The sequence below is a fragment of the Megascapheus bottae genome, chromosome 5 (genome assembly GCF_031878675.1).
Source record: "Megascapheus bottae isolate mThoBot1 chromosome 5, mThoBot2.hap1, whole genome shotgun sequence".
Taxonomy (NCBI): domain Eukaryota; kingdom Metazoa; phylum Chordata; class Mammalia; order Rodentia; family Geomyidae; genus Megascapheus; species Megascapheus bottae.
This window is the reverse complement of record NC_143513.1, coordinates 59,646,782-59,661,891: the sequence shown is the minus strand read 5'-3', so window position 1 is coordinate 59,661,891 and position 15,110 is coordinate 59,646,782. Positions and strand designations below refer to the sequence as shown.

Genomic DNA, 15,110 nt, shown 5'->3' with positions numbered 1-15,110 from the left:
TAGAGGGGAATGGCAAACAGACAAATAGATGCGGACAGACATAAATATTTCTAGTGACTGAATTGCTTCCAGTTTTCTGAGAACTGTTGTGTATATACACACTGGAAAACTGGAGACAAACCTTACTACCACAATTTGCACTGTGGCTCAATATGTGCATATGAAAAGATGGACCATAGCAGGTGCTATTAAAACTACTTTAAATGTTTCATCCACTAATATTGATTGTAATGTTTCTAGCAGGCAGGTCTTATAAGATGAATTTCAGCTGGAATAATAAACACTAGAGTCATATGATAACCACATTTTGAAAATGTGTGCCTTGTGCATTTTCATGCAGAGAGAGCATAGGGAATGGAGATCAGTAAATAATTGATTGGTAGACAGAGAATAGCATAGACTCAAGGATTCATGTCACATCCGGGTCCCAAATGCTTAAATGCTGTGTGTCAAAGACCATACATTGAAGAGCTGTAACAAAAATTAAATGAACTTTCTTTATACAAATGTCTTACAATAGAAAAGAGCACATATTGAATGCAATTTCTATATTTGTTATCACTTAGCAAAAGACTGGCCAAAAAACAAAAGAAGTTAATCATATAATGTCTTAGTACAACCTTTTTGAAAGCCAAATAGTTCAATTTCATGTAAAAGGAGTCGAAAATACTGTTCAGTGATACACGATAATTAAACATTTCTTTAACTTGATGCTCCAGTCTTCTTTTTTTCTGTGTCTCCCTGTCAGACCGAAGTGTTTATGTCTTTTCTGCATTATTTGGCTTCCATTGTCTAAATTCATGCAGCCTTCGTGTCTCCTTGCCTGGCTATCGATGCCAGAATTTCTTTTTTTCCATATATTTTTATTGTAATTAATAGAAAGGTTACATTATATTCACCAGATAGAAGATGCATTACTTCACATACATTGATACACTTTCTCATGTCTTGGTCCCCATTTCCCTCCCCCACTCTCACCCCTCATCTTGTTTTCCCCCTTCCCTATCCGTCTTCAAATAACCAAATATGCATATATACAATATATCAGATAACAAGGTGAAATACTGTATCAACATGAGATAACCAAGGGACAGCAAAAGAGATGAGAGATAACATAGTACATTAAGGACACCAATCACTCATTATATGGCTTTTGTTTCTATATCCTGGGGATCCTTTCATTTAGTGTCATACTATATGGCCTAGATACTATATGTATCTAGGTTTTGCTCTATTGCAAATCTCTGCTAGGAGAGCCCAAGGTTTGTACTGATTATGACAAATGAGGGAAACCATTGAGCCTATGTTTCTTTGAGTCTGGCTTACTTTACTTAATAAAGTCTTTCCATTTCCTTACAAATGGTCAATGCCAGAATTTCTTTTATTTATTTCTTTTATTTTTTTCCATATATTTTTATTGTAATTAATAGAAAGGTTACATTATATTCACCAGAGAGAAGGTGCATTATTTCACAAACATTGATACCCTTTCTCCTGTCTTGGTCCCAGTTTCCCTCCCTCCACCCTACCCCTCATCTTGTTTTTAATGCCAGAATTTCTTAAAGCCACACCTAATCACCACTCCTCCACATGCTCTTCGTTCTCTCCCCTGGATTTTTCTTTCTCTCCTAAGATGTCTTCTACTTAGCCAACACACACACACACACACACACACACACACACACACACACACACACACACACACGGTATCTCCACTCATGTATCTAAGAGATTTCAGGCTCAACCTGACCAACCTTCCTCTTCTTGGTGTTATGGTTCAGGCGCACAAGTCAAAAACTAAGCGTTATCCTTTATTTTTCCTTCCACCTTAACCCCCATAAGCAGTCCATCTTCAGTTCCCATCAGTCTCATTTCCTAAATATCTCTTCCTCTACAATCTCACTACAATTATCACCTTAGATACCACCACCTTTTATTCTGGATTACAGTGCTGGCTTCCACCATCACCCCTGTCAGATGATTTGTTCTCTCCTCTGTAGTAGGACTTTTTCCCCTGCTCAGTACACATTTGATTATAGCCTTTCTACCTAAAACACTTATAATGTTTGCCATTGTTCTTAGGAAAAGCAAAAGCTGGCTAGACTTCACCTTATCTGACCTCTACCCAGCTTCTCCTGCTCTCTGAGCCTGCTTTCTGTTTTCAAAAAATGCCATGTATCCTTTTATTAAGAGCCATAGCACATGCTGTTTCCTCTTCTTGGATGAATGCTTTCATCTGCACTCACCTTATGAACCCTTACACTTCCTTTAGACTTTAGTTTACCATCTTCCAGGAACCTGCCCTGATGTTAATATCAGAGTCAAATGCTTTTTTTCTGCAGTTTTCATGATATTTTTTACTTATGTATCACAGACAGATTAGCATAGTTATGGTGAAAACTTAATATTTCTTCATACAGTTATAAGACAATGGGAAATTTCCCCTGTGATGGCTCTTTGCAATAACAGCCTCCATTCTCTCACTGTTATATAGGTAGTAGACTAAATGCCACATATTCGTAGCTAGTTTGTAGCTAATAAGTATTAACTGAATGAATAAATAAGTTATTCAATTGTAGTTTGATGAAGACAAATATAAAGATATGAGCAACATCATTTGAACTTTTAATTTTCCCCGCAGAAAACTGGGGTAGTGCTTATGAGGGACAAATAGAGTGATTTGTCTGGAGGCTATATTAAGTAAAGGAAATTTATCTCTTGGAAGGAAAGTAGAGAAAAAGTTCATTTACATACATTTTTGAATAGAGCAATAATTCTGGGAAAATAGTAAGTTACAAATTCTCCATTATTCTATTATGTTATAATAATTAAAAAAATTAACATAGTATATCTCAAGCTACCTTACTGTTTAAGAACAAACCAATTTAGCTTGTCTTCTGTACAACAACCTCATCATCTGTCACATGGTGGAATGTGACTTTCATGATTAAAAGCCACATAAAATGCTCTATTCTACATATCAACAACTATTTCTTTATTTTGAATTGCTATAATTTAGCCAATTATAAGTCTTAGAGTTGGTAAGCCTATTGACTCTTGTTAATGTTTTAGTCCTGGATATTTATTGGGATGTATTAGTGATGCCAGTTTGCTATTTAATTAGAAACTTACTTCACTGAAGTGCTATGGATTGCTCTGAGGAGCAGCAGATAACAGGGTCATATCAGCAACTCAATAGTAATTGATTAATTGATAATTAAGTTTCCAAAGGTGATCAGTGGTCCATTTTGCAGAGACAACCAGCGCCAAGGGAAACAGCTTAAAGGAGCAAAGACTGATATTAAATCTAAGGCTATCAAGTTGCTCCATGGCAGAAGTGGCCACTTACTTCAGGGCTAGGCTACTCTAGGAGCTTTACTTTGTTTCTTGTTAGTTCCTAATCTTTTCCTCTAAGTTGAGGAGGCAAACATGAAACTAGAATGTCTCAAAGTTGACTTTGGGTACAGTACCACTTGTTGGATTCACAACAAAATAAAATAATTTGCTATGATATAAAAGAATTTGTGACATAAAATAATCACTAAACCAATTATTTTAATAATAATTAAATGATAATAAAATAATTGGTGATATAAAATGATTTGCTGCAATACAAAATATTGGCTGTGTGAGAGTTGTCTTTGATTATAAAATACTGGCATGCTACTACCCAAAAGGAAGAAGCTGTCTTATCATTTTTTCTGCATGGTACCTGGCACACAGTAAATATTTACTAATACTTGTGGAAAATAAATGTATCTGCAAATGCTAATAGACATTGAGCCTATTCCCTATCTTTTTTTTTTTTCCAATCCTGGTGCTTGAACTCAGGGTCTGGGCACTGTCCTTGGACACTTTTTGCTCAAGGCTTGTGCCCTGTTAGTTGAGCCACAGTGCCACTTCTGGCTTTTGCTTTTTTTTTTTTTTTGCCAGTCCTGGGTTTGAGCTCAGGGACTGAGCACTGACCTTGGACTTTCTCAAGGCTAGAGCTCTACTACTGAGCTTCAGCACCACTTCCAGCTTTTTTCTATGTATGTGGTACCGAGGAATCGAACCTGGGTCTTCTTGCATGCTAGGCAAGCACTCTACCACTAGGCCAAACTCCCAGCCCACTTCTGGCTTTTTCTGTGTATGTGAGAAATCAGACCCAAGGCTTTGTGCATGCTAGATAAGCACTCTACCGCTAGGCCATGCTCCTATTCCCTACCTTATTTTCTTTGAGATCTGGATTGGTTTGAGGTCAAATGATGACTAAGTGTTGTGCACAGGGCCTCCAAACTCATTGATTTTTTTTTTTAACATGGGAGAGACTGATACAACTAAGGGCTTTAGTCTCTGTATAGCTCTTCCTATACAGACCAGGCCCAAATAATAGAAGTCTAAGTCAAGGTTAATGCCATAATTGTATTTTTCACTTTATGGTTTTTTTCTTTGGGAAATACAGACGTGTTCATGTAGTAATTTTTAAAGGATGAATAGGACTAGTTATGCCATTTACTTTCCAATAAAATTCTCAAGTGTGAAGGCATTGCACAATGTTGGTTAAGGATCTACTGAAATTGCTGATTTTTTTAAATTGTGCAATTTGGAGCTAAAGAAAACACACCTCATGCCAAGTTCAAGTGGCAATCATAAAGTGAGAGGTTGACATCTTTTACATTTTTATTTTCTCCACAGGAAGGTCTGCAAAGGAGAGTTTGGGAACAGTGCAGGAGAGGGGATTTTCTTAAGATCCTTCTGCTGTGAATCCTGATCAACTCAATGTTATAGGCCAGGGCAGCAAGTACTGGTTTAAATATTGCTATGCTCTTTGGGCTTCAATAATACAGTTGAATAAAATTAAGCTTTCCACATAGCAATGGTGGAGCTGTGTGCCAATATGGCTAGATCTTAGTGTGATGCACAGTATCTCTTAAAGCTACTACCATTGGTCTAGGGAAGATGCCACAGTCTAGCTTTAATACTCTAAACATAGTTGCTGGGGCTTAGCTGGAAGAAGAGACATTTGCTTGCTACTTATGCATTCTTCAAAGTCATTAGGCCTTCTGATTTGGGCACAGATGAGCATAGCTGGCAGAAAGTGGCTGGAATTGAAGTTGCTTTGGGGAACTGAAGAACTCTACAGAAATTTTGGACTAGAAGGAGGAAGGAGCCAGAGTGACTCTGTACAGTAACAAGGAGATACAGAAGGAAAGAATGGAGGACAGAGAGAAAAAGATTAGGGAGGAGTCAAGGGAGGAAGGGAATCTGTCTTTACTCCCTATATAGGACATGCTAAGAACTGAGTCAGGCATTTGCACACAGATGAATAGCAATGTATTTTTTTAAATATTATATTCAGGACTCAGTCACAGGACTCAGTTCACACTGGCCTCAGAATACACCTTCCTCTGCTTCTTAAGCTCATAAATGCCTTTTGTAAGTATTTACTATTCTGGAAGATGTTCTGAAATTTCACTATTACAAAAAAGCCCTCAAAATTATCTTATCATAGAGGCTGTGGATATAATTCACTGGTAGAGTGAACTGGTAGCATGTACAACTAGTCCCAGTGTGTGTGTGTGTGTGTGTGTGTGTGTGTGTGTCAGAAAGAGAGAGAGAGAGAGAGAGAGAGAGAGAGAGAGAGAGAGAGAGAGAGAGAGAGAGAGAGAGAGAGACTCCTCATTTTAGGACTGGAATTATCATTATTTTCTGGAAAACAGCTGAGATAATTTTGGGATATGCTAATTAGCTTGGCTCATATATCTAGCTCTCCTTATTGCATGTTTTGGTTAATGAATATGACCATGTGTGCATTCAGATTACTTTAAATTATGATCATCATTAACACATCTTTCTATGACCTTTTCCATTCCAACTAGTGGTGAATTCCTGCTGCACTCTGTCTAGCACTGCTCCCAGCAACCCTGGCCCTTGCATCCACACCCAAGCCCTGCTGAGGCTGGGATTTTCTCCTTCACTCAACTTCTGCCTCCTATTTCTTTTGCATGAAAGCTATCATGAGATGTCATTCTTTAAAAAAAATCATAATTGCTTTGCAGAACCCTGTGGTAGAAATACTTTTCCTTTTATTTTGTTTTCTTCTATGTAGCCCAGGCTGGCCTGAAACTTGCTATATAGCCCAAATTTGCTATATGGCCTCAAACATGAGGTTCTTCTGCCCCTGCCTCTGCTTTCTGAGCATGTGTGCCACCATATATGACCTATCTTCTCACTATAGCAGTCAACTCTGCTTCCATATACATTTCTTTATTAAGGTACAAGGTATAGTTGACCATCTAGTACCAAAATAGAACTCAGAGTGGTTATCCTGACCCTGGTCTGATCCCAGTCTTGTGTCTTTACATTGTACTATCTACTTGTCTTGGACACCCATTTCTTGCTCGAGTAAACCAAATTCTATCTTCTAAAATCACCTCCCCCTTTTGCTTTCAATAAAACATGTTGCCTATGTCATTTGAAATGTTTTGTAAAGAAATGTGACAAAGAATAAAATAGATAATGTAAGACCACAGGAAAACAGCATGTACCTTGAGGTATTTGAGTCATGAGGGAAAAGAAATGAGGGGAAAACCTTACTCATTCAATAAAATATATTATTTAGGCACATATATACACACAAGTGTAGTGCAGTGACAGACAAAGGGAAGATAAATGCAGAATTAACAATCATTTACCTTTTTTTCTGAGCCAAAGAGCGATTATGGTGTGATGAGATACATGGGAGGCATCAAAAAAAAAAAAGGCAAAGTTCAGCAAAATAAAATACTAGGAAGTGGGTACTTGAAAGGGGTGCAGTGGGATTAGCAGGGAAGGGGTAAGCAAATGAGGAGGAGAGTGAGCAAATGAAGTCAAGAATCAAGTATATATCCTGCAGAATTAAGAATGAGGGAAGGACACCACTCTCACCTATGGACACATCAACCAGGCAAAAACTCAACAGAGAAACCTTAGATTCGAACTGCATAGACCAACTAGAGCTAACAGACATCTGTAGATTATTCCACCCAGCAACAACACAATATACGTTTTTTTCAGCAGCACATGGAACATTTTCCAAAATAGACCACATTTTAGGGCATAAAACAAACCTGGGCAGATTCAGAAACAGTGAAATTATTCCCTGCACTCTCTCAGACCACAAGGGCATCAAATTGGAACTGAACACCTATCTCTACCAATGAAAACCCTGTAACTCATAGAGACTGAACAACATATTGTTGAATCACCAATGGGTCATCAAGATCAGAACAGAAATCCAACAGTTTATGAAATTTAACAAAAAGGAGCACACAAAATACCAGCTCCTTGGGGAGACGGCAAAGGCAGTACTCAGAGGAAAATTTACAGCTCTGAGTGCCTATAATAACAAATTAGAAAAAATCACAAACCAATAATTTAATGTGTCACCTTAAGCTCCTGGAAAAAGAGCAACAAACCAACCCTAATCCCACTAGAAGGAAGAAAATTATTAAAATCAAAGCAGAATTAAATGAATTGGAGTAAAAAAAAAACTATAGAAAGAATCAACAAAACAAGGGGTTGGTTCTTTGAAAAAATTAACAAAATTGACAGACCTTTAGCAAATCTTACCAAAAAAAGAAGGGAGCATACCGAAATAAACAAAATCACAGATGAAAATGGTAATATCACGACAGAAATTACCAAGATCCAGAGTATCATGAGGGAATACTTCTCAAACCTTTATGCCAACAAATTTGAGAATCTAGAAGAAATGGATGAATTTCTAGCCAATATTAATATACCCACACTGAACCAAGAAGAACTAAACCAACTAAACAGGCCTATTTCAAGCACTAAAATAGAAATGGCAATAAGAGACCTTCTACCTAAGAAAAGCCCAGGGTCACATGGATTCACAGCTGAATTCTATAAGGTCTTCAAAGCAGAGCTCACAACAATACTCCTCAAGCTCTTTAACAAAATTGAAAATGAAGGCTCTTTACCAAACTCATTCTATGAAGCCAGTATAACCCTCATCCCCAAACCAGACAGAGATTCATCAAAGAAAGAGAACTATTTCTTTGATGATTATCGATGCAAAACTTCTCAACAAAATACTAGCCAACCGTCTACAACAATTCATCAAAAAAATTATACACTATGATCAAACAGGATTCATTACAGGGAGGCAAAGCTGGTTCAACATACGCAAATCAATTAATATAATTCAACACATCAACAGGAGCAAGGACAAAAATCACATGATTGTCTCAATAGATGCAGAAAAGGCATTTGACAAGATCCAACACCCCTTTATGTTAAAAGCTCTGGAGAAACTAGGAATCCATGGAACATTCCTCAATATAATAAAGGCTATATATGACAAACCCACAGCTAGTATTATACTTAATGGTGAAAAGCTAAAGCCATTCCCTCTAGGGAAGCAAGCATAAAGGGGATCCAAATAGGGAAAGAGGAAGTGAAACTTTTCCTCTTTGCAGATGACATGATCCTGTATTTAAAGAATCCTATAGACTCCACTCCCAAGCTCCTTGAGCTGATTCAAAACTTTGGAAAGGTAGCAGGGTATAAAATTAGCCCTCAAAAATCAACTGCCTTCCTCTATGCCAACAGTGAGAGGAATGAGGCAACAATCAGGAAAGCAACTCCTTTTGCAATAGCCTCAAAGAAAATAAAGTATCTAGGAATTAGCTTAACTAAGAATGTAAAGGACCTTTTTGATGAAAACATTAAAACCCTGAAAAAGGAAATTAAAGCAGAACTGAGGAAATGGAAAAACCTCTCATGATCCTGGGTTGGTATCCCTTGACAATCTTGCCAAGGGATACCTACAAATTCAACACAATACCCATCAATATCCCAATGTCATTCTTTAAAGAAATAGAAGAGGCAATCCAAAATTTCATATGGAATAATAAAAGACGCCGTATAGCAAAAACACTACTTAGCAGAAAGAACAGCACAGGAGGAATTTCAATACCAAACTTTAGACTCTATTACAGAGCTATAATTATCAAAACAGCTTGGTACTGGCACAGGAACAGGCCTGAAGACCAGCGGAATAGAACTGAGGACCCAGATATTAAACCACAGACCTATGGCCACCTAATCTTTGACAAGGGAGCCAAAAAATAGAATGGAAGAAAGGCAGCCTCTTCAACAAGTGGTGCTGGCAGAACTGGTTAAGAACCTGCAGAAAACTAAAGTTGGATCCTTCTTTGTCACCCTGCACTAGAATTAACTCCAAATGGATCAAAGACCTCGAGGAAAAAGCCGACACACTGAAAACTTTACAAGAAGGAATAGGAGATACACTAGGCCTCCTTGGCACAGGTTGACGCTTTCTTAATAAGGACCAAGAATCACAACAAATCAAAGGCTGGATAAGTGGGACTGCATTAAACTGCAGAGCTTTTGTATGGCAAAGGACATAGCTAGTAAATTAATTAGGAAGCCTACAGAGTGGGAGAAGATCTTCACCAACCAAACAACGGACAAAGGCCTCATATCTAAAATATATCAACAGCTCAAAAAATTGAATCACTCCAAAACTAATCTCCAACTAACAACCATCCCATTAAAAGATCGGCCAAAAACTTAAAAAGAGTCTTCTCTGAAGAAGAAATAAAAATGGCCTATATAGACACATGAATAAATGCTCAACATCTCTGGTCATAAAAGAAATGCAAATCAAAACGACTCTAAGATTCCACCTCACTCCAGTTAGAATGGCCAGGATCAGGAAAACGAATAATAGCAGATGCTGGAGGGGATGTGGCCAGGAGGGATCACTACTACACTGTTGGTGGGAGTGCAAACTCCTTCAACCACTATGGAAAGCAGTATGGCAGTGCCTCAAAAGACTAAACATAGAGCTCCCCTATGACCCAGCAATTCCACTACTTGGCATTTACCCAAATGTCCAGAAAGAAGGACATACTAAATCCACTAGCACAACGATGTTCATTGCAGCACTATTTACCATAGCAAAGGTATGGAACTAACCCAGATGTCACTCAGTTGATGAGTGGATCAACAAGATATGGTATTTGTACACAATGGAACTCTATGCTGCTGTCAGAAAGAATGACATTGCCCCATTTGTTAGGAAATGGAAAGACTTAGAAAAATCATATTAAGTGAAGTAAGCCAGACTCAAAGGAACTTAGGCTCAATGGTTTCCCTCATTTGTCATAATCAGTAGAAACCTTGGGCTCTCCTAGCAGAGATTTGCAGTAGAGCAAAACCTAGATACATAAGGCCATATAGTATGACACTAAATGAAAGGACCTCTAGGATATAGAAACAAAAGCCATATAACGAGTGATTGTTGTCCTTAATGTACTATGTTATCTGTCATCTCTTTTGGTGTCCCTTGGTTATCTCATATTGTTACAGTATCTCACTTTGTTATCTGATATATTGGATATATTTGTATTTGGTTATTTGAATTTGGATAGGGAAGGGGGGGAAACAAGATGAGAGGTGGGGGGGAGGGAAATGGGGACCAAGAAATGAGAAAGGGTATCAATGTATGTGAAATAATGCACCTTCTATCTGGAGAATATAATGCAACCCTTCCTTTAATTACAACAAAATATATGAGAAAAAAAGAATGAGGGAAGGACTGGGCAGGGGAAGGATTGGTGAGAATGTTGGAAGGGGTAACATCAAGATATATTGTATTCAAAAACTACTTTGTTAAATGGTAACTTTTGTACATCTACTTAAAGATAATAAAAGTATTTACTAAGCATTATAATATATTCTTTAAATATGTGAGTGTTGGCTTTATACTTATCCACATATGTGTGTACATATAATCTATACTTCTTTTGCATATGTAGAGTATACATCATAAAATTTTAGAAGAAAGAAATGGGACATGAGAAAGTAGAATGAGCCATTCAAGAACTTCCCCCTTCTTCACTCCTTAATGTCCTTAGTGGTTTGAAACATTGTCATAGGGTTTCTTAGCTTAAAATAATAATGCCAATAACATTTGTGCAGTGGATTATGGTTTCTAAAGCATACTGCTTCATTTTTTGACCTTTCCACAAGTCAATGAGCTGTGTTGGTTACTGATTTCACAGCTTATATCCCTGCATTACATCCCACTTCTAACTCCTGGGTTTCTTCAGTGTTCTTGTGGCAAACTCATGATCTAGGAATGCCTTAAGCACCTGACAGAGTAGAATGGTGATACTGAGGGGACAGGATTTGACCTACCCCGTTAAGCTTTGATGGCTTGCCTGATCTTAGGCACTTGATCTCTTTGAGACTTAGTTTTAGTTCAGTGATTTCCAGCATTTACACTACATGAAACACTATTAGAAGCATTTTACAAATATTCATCTAATTACACGACAGCAAATCTAGGAGGACATCAGGCATTGAGTGGTCATGAAGCTTAACCATAGGCCTAGACTTCTATCAAACTTGGCTCCTTATCTGAACATAGATGAAACTGACTTTAGTTTTCTTCCAGTTCTACATGAAAGTTTTTCAGCCTGGTCATTTACAGTCACCAAATTTCTGACCATCCAGTGTCAAATGACATCACAGCCTGGGCTATTCAGGCTACCAAATAAGTCAACCATCATTGACCTTCAACCACCATAACCGCCTTCAAAATTTCCTATATGGAATTTTAAAATATCAGGCTTTTTACGTACTAGTCTCTCACAAAATAATTATGTAAACCTGTGAACCAATGACAAACACCCTGTTTTATTTTTAAAAGTATCTGTTGGCAAACATACTTTGACCCACAATCTTACATGTTGACAGAGTTAATAATAGGAAACATTTTATAACTTATAAGACTGTATTCAATACTTTAATTAATTTCATGAACTTTTTTCTGCCTTTTCATGAGTTTTGCCAAGTATTTTTTACCTGACTCACACATACAGTTTTTTTTCATAAAAAGAAAATAGAAGTGTTATATACTTTAATACATTTGACTCCAAGTGTTTCCTCTAATTAACACTGTGATGTATGCAGTGAATATGCAATTATATTTAATTTAGTATAATTATGGATGTGATAAATTTAAAATAGTGGTTCTTTTAATTGATCTATAGGATGGATTTAGCTCATCTATAGATAGTTTGAATCAGTCTTGCAGATAAACTTCTTTGTTTTGATTTGTTTTTGAGATAGGGCAAGTACAGTGTCACTGAGGCTGGCCTGAAATTCAGTTGGCTTCAAACTCTATATTCTCACATTCAACCTCTTCAGAGCTAGGATCACAGGCACGTATCATCATTGTGATTGCAATTTTTTTTTGTTGCATTGTTTGTCTTTGAGCTAGAGCAGGAACTACATAAACTAAGCTGGCCAGGTTGGCTTCAAAATCAAAATACTGTCTCTATCTCTTTAAGTGATAGGATTCTAGGTGTGTACTGCCAAGCCTAGCATTGCAGACAAGTGTAGTATTTTGAAATACCACTGCCAGATTGATCATGACTAAACTTGCCAGAAGAATTTTGATAGCCATGCTTTGTAATCTAGTAATGATTTTCTGGGAAATGTATACCTCAAACTAGAAGTTTTTCTGTTTGTAGAACTGTTCATATAGATGGTTAAAAACTACTTCAATAATGTTAAGAATCTCACTTAGTTTTCTTTCCTAAATGCATTCCCAAAGTCTCTTCTCTGCAGGACTGGAGAGGGGTGGTGTGGATCTGACTGAAAGCAGAGGCAAGGGGCTCTGGACTTCAGTGTTTGGTTATGTTTCCTACAAACATAATTAAATTTACTCAGTCACTCCAAGGTCTAAACTGTTGACACTAAAGCCTGGATTCTCTGTACAGTGCAGAAGGCAGTTTGGGGACAGAGTGGGCCCTTCCCTTCAGGGTTTTTAATGCCTGTGAAAGGATGGTATGATCCAGCCCTAACGATCTGACCTTGTTTTGTACTTTGAAGAGCACTCAGTCTGATGTGCTCAGGAGAAGACAAGCACTCTAGTTCTTCCACTGACTCCCATTGGTTAAGTAACCTTTGATGCAGTAACCCTGCCATGGCTTTCACAGCCCTGCGTCAGACCCACTTGAGACCTCATCTGAAGTATGAGAATTTGCTGTGGAGTGAAACTGAAGGAAGGAACTGGTAGGAAGATAGGGCTGTACGCACAACCTGGAGAGTCACGAACACAGCATAACCAGGCTTCTGGTTCAGCGTCCATGATACGCGAGGTGATGAATGTGACCGCTTCTTCCCTTGCAGCTGCATGGGGATTACCTAGATTTATACCATGAAAATTGTCCTCCTGAGGAGCAGCCCAGATCTACAACAAGGCTATGTCTGAATAGGCCATTGCTCACATCCAAACTCATTGTTTTCTTTCCCAAATTAAAATTTTTCTTCTTAAGTTCTGTTTTCCATGGTGCCCCTGACACTTCTAAGCTTGAGTCTCAGCCATTATTATTTCTTTTCCTTTGTCATTCATATTCACTCATTGATTCCTATTGAATGAAAAGGAAACATATTCTTTTGCCTCCCATAATCTAATTTCCTTGATTCTTGAATTTCCTTCCTCAGGCTCACTTTTCTGTCTTTAAGTATAATGCCCTTCAAATAACTTGTCATGGAAATCACTAATCTAAAAGAGACTAACAAGGCTCAGGAGTGGCCCTGTCTTTACTAGCTCAGTAGATTTAGAACACATAGCTCCCCAAGACTCAGTAATTCATTTGTAAAGTGGAAAACATACATGTCTATACATTTTTTTTTGTAGGTTTTGGAGCTTGAACTCTGGGTCTGGGTGTTATTCCTGAGCTCTTCAGCTCAAGGATAGTGCTCTATCACTTAGGCCACAGTACCACTTCCTGTTTTCTGGTCGTTAATTGCAGATAAGAGTCTCATAGACGTTTGTGCCTGGGCTGGCTTTGAACTACGATCCTCAGATCCCAGCCTCCTGAGTAACTAGGATTACAGGTGTATGTCACCAACGCCCAGCTTCAAAGAATTTAAATTTCAACTTGAGTGAATTCAGTACCACACATTTATTTAATAATGTATTTATGGAGAGTCCTAGTAAGTTAGTATTTGCCCAATATTCATGTCTACCTGGAATGTTAAAATGTGATCTTACTAGGAAAAAAGGCTCTTCGATATATAATTAGGATTATCTACCTAGGATCTATCCTGGATAGATCCTTAATTAATTATATGTAGTGAAATTATCCTATATTTAGTGTTGGGCCCTAGGATCAATAACTGTTCTCCTTAAAGGACACATGGTGACGTATACAGAAGATGGCCAGAAAAATGGAAGCTAGTGTGAAAGTGACACTGTACGAGGAACTCCTGAGACGTCTGAGCTATGAGAGGCAAGGAAAGCTAGGTAAGCACTCTATCGTTTGAGTCATAGGGCCATCTCCTTTTTATTCTGACTCCTTTTGTGACAGTGTATTTTTTTTGTCACCAGGATGGCTTGTTCTACAATCCTATTTATTATTCTTAATGGGATAACAGGGATACACTAGTATGCTCAACTTTTAGTGGTTGAGATGGGGTCTTGTGGACATTTTTCTTTGACTAGCCTGGAACTTTGAGCCCCTAATCTCAGCCTACAGTGCAGATGACAGACCTGAGTAACCTTGCCCAGCTTTGGGTTAACATGGAGTCTTATGACCTTTCATTTGAGTTGGTATAAATCATGGGAACTTGGCTAGATAATTTTTTAACAGATAGAAAAATAGTATAGTCTTTGTGGGCCATATGGTGCTTGTGGCATGTTTCATTTTTTTCCCTGTGGATTTGTAACCCTTTAAAAATGTAAAAGTCATGCTTACTTGCAGAAACAGATCATAGTTTCCAACTATCATACACACTTCTGCCTCAATTCCATTTTTGAAGGCACTGTGCTCACAGGGAGACAAGAGATCATCACACAGAATTCCTCATAATGCAATGACAGGTACACTCTGAAGACATTGCTCAGATAGATAGTAAATGGGACAAGATGAGAAAAATTATAAAATAGATGTGGCTGACGCAGTTGGAGCAGGCTCATGGCAGGGGAGGAAAGTTGCACCAGGTCTTGACAGAAGTTGTATTAATGAAGAGAACATATTTGGAGGAGAATATAATTTTGTGCTTGAATTTACATGCAGAAA

At 37.8% G+C, this 15,110-nt stretch overlaps 1 protein-coding gene across 1 annotated transcript in view; it reads right to left on the bottom strand.

The window, feature by feature from the left end:
- Positions 1-15,110, bottom strand: part of Met (MET proto-oncogene, receptor tyrosine kinase) — a 115,495-nt gene that overhangs the window by 55,166 nt on the left and 45,219 nt on the right. The gene's annotated exons all lie outside the window — the stretch shown is intronic.